General features: G+C 41.3%; 1 long non-coding RNA gene across 1 annotated transcript in view; it reads right to left on the minus strand.

Moving 5' to 3' along the window:
- Positions 1-1,503, minus strand: part of LOC134464667 (uncharacterized) — a 1,872-nt gene extending 369 nt beyond the window's left edge. Inside the window, exons 1-3 of the long non-coding RNA XR_010038005.1 lie at positions 901-1,503; positions 601-694; positions 1-151 (exon numbers count right to left, since the gene is read on the minus strand). The exon at positions 1-151 is cut by the window's left edge and continues 369 nt beyond it. This is a non-coding gene — a long non-coding RNA (uncharacterized LOC134464667). The remainder of the gene's footprint in view (positions 152-600; positions 695-900) is intronic.
- Positions 1,504-2,500: the final 997 nt, after the last annotated feature.

Genomic DNA, 2,500 nt, shown 5'->3' on the forward strand with positions numbered 1-2,500 from the left:
TCATGCACCTCATATTGACATAGCAAATATATCAATAAGCAAGACATATTGAGCCCAACAGGGATAATCTTACACTATATCAGTTTTCTGTGGTCTCTTGTAAGATTGCCCATCACCATCCTGCAGGACACTACCGTCTCCCTGCCAGGATCTGTAGGATGTAAGAAAATAAATCAAAACATAGCAATGCACAGCATTGACAACTTATCTATAAAGTAGCACAAGTCATATTGACAATGTAGGCCAGGGTTGGGAACCTATGTCTCTAGGGCCGTTTGCGACCCTTGAGGCAGTTTTATCCGGCCCCCGATATAATTTTAATGCAATTCCATCTTCACATGAAATATGACATATTTTGTAAAGGAATCTTAGAAAATACATTAGCAATACAATTAAGTTATATTCAGGGAACCTGAAGAAGGTGGTGTTTGTTTAAATGTGGCTGCCTTCAATATAGGCCTAAAGTGAAAGGGAAAATCCTGGTTTGTGTTCATAGTACGGCCCTTGGAGGACTTTTATGGCAACCTCGGATGAATTTGAAGTGGCCATTCGAATGAGAAAGGTTCCCCAACCCTGACGTAGGCTATAGGTTAAGCTTACCCTCTTTCACTCTACTGTGCCCATTTCGGGTTGACCTCCACACGCGTCTGTAGCACAGCACACAGGATTGCAGGACACAGCATCCTGCAGGACACTGCAAAAAACAAGGGGAACGAATAAATGACATGTCCAGTTCTATAAAAAAGAAAAGAAATTTGATGCAGTGCCAGAGCTGTGGTAAAAGTAACCTTGGTTATATCATCTAGGACTAGCGTGTGTGTGAGTGTGTGGTAAATCCAGTGTTCACATTATTCAGATATGAGAATTAATTCATTAATTTTAACTGATATCACCACATACCGATATCAGTGCCATTTCACCCTGCCAAGACACTGGACCTTCTATGATCAGGGCGTCCTCGTCATACTGCAGCAGGCACCCTGTTGTTTCTACAGCTCCTAGAAGAGAGACAAATAAATTAAATACTTCGCCATGCATCTCATATTGACATAGCAAATGTATCAATGAGCAAGTCATATTGGTCACAAAGAAGTTAATCTTACATTCTTTCAGTCTTCTATGGCAAGACTGCTCCTCATAAGAGCTGTTAGGCCTTCAAGTGACTCGTCTTCGCCATATTATGAGACAGCAGCCTGTGAAAACATGGTAAATAGAATAACCCATTAACCTTGGGTCCTAATATAATACATGGACATAAACTAGCCTACATTATTTAGACAATGTCAGTAGACCTCCACGTGAAACAATAAGAAAAAGTGACCATGCATAATTTCAATTTCTTGAAGAGGCCAGCTACACTTATTTGTGCAACAAGTGCTGTTTTGAGGACCCATACGTTTTAAGGACATGCTGCCTACTGTTGCAAATGCCAGGGTATTTCACATTGATTTCGGGGTGGCGTGCTCTATGCTACACTTATTTGTGCAACAAGTGCTGTTTTGAGGACCCATACTTTTTAAAGGGACACTGTGTGAGATTTTTAGTTGTTTATTTCCAGAATTCATGCTGCCCATTCACTAATGTTACCTTTTTCCTGAATACTTACCACCAGCATCAAATTCTAAGTATTCATTATGACTGGAAAAATTGCACTTTTCATACATGAAAAGGGGGATCTTCTCCATGGTCTGCCATTTTGAATTTCCAAAAAAAGCCATTTTTAGCTGCAAAAATGACTATAATTGGACCATACTAGAAAATATGTGTTTATTACTAAGTAAACTTTCATGTAAAGATCAAATTTGGCAAAAGGCAGCCCAATTTCAATACGCAGCATAGTTGCAGTACCTTTTTTTGCCATTTCCTGCACAGTGTCCCTTTAAGGACAGGTTGCCTACTGTTGCAAATGCCAGGGTATTTCACATTGATTTCTAAACTATTTCTTAACTACAGGGACGTTAGTCGATACATAGTAATGACGCTACGACCAAGCTACTAGGGAATGTAATTAAACTAGTCGCTTCGCTACTGCCCAGCACTGAAAACCAACATACCCAGACGGCACACCAATCTTGCCAACGTCGCCTAGATGCATTTTTGCCGCTGTAAAATACATTGGCAAGACGTCTAAGCGTTAGTTCATCAGCGAAATGCCGGGCAGACGTGAAAAATGAGCAGTGCCCAGCATCTAGTTGATGAGCTAACGCAATAGCATGCTAACGGTAGCCTTTGTCAATCTTAAGCGCTGGGAGATGGTCACTCCCAAGTGAGATCACTCCCGGACTTATCAATCCCAGGCGTTCTATCCCACTCGATTACATTTATCGTATTATCATACACTACCACATACAAGCAATTTAGGGTTAGGTTTAGGGTTAAGGTTAGGGTTAGGTTTAGGGTACGTAACAAAAAACTAACATCAAAAAGATAACTAGCTCGGTGGGCTCGATAGTCTGGCTAGTGGGAGCGAACCGACTGGGGATCGAACCGCGCTGGGAGC

This window comes from Engraulis encrasicolus, chromosome 15, assembly GCF_034702125.1.
Source record: "Engraulis encrasicolus isolate BLACKSEA-1 chromosome 15, IST_EnEncr_1.0, whole genome shotgun sequence".
Classification (NCBI taxonomy): domain Eukaryota; kingdom Metazoa; phylum Chordata; class Actinopteri; order Clupeiformes; family Engraulidae; genus Engraulis; species Engraulis encrasicolus.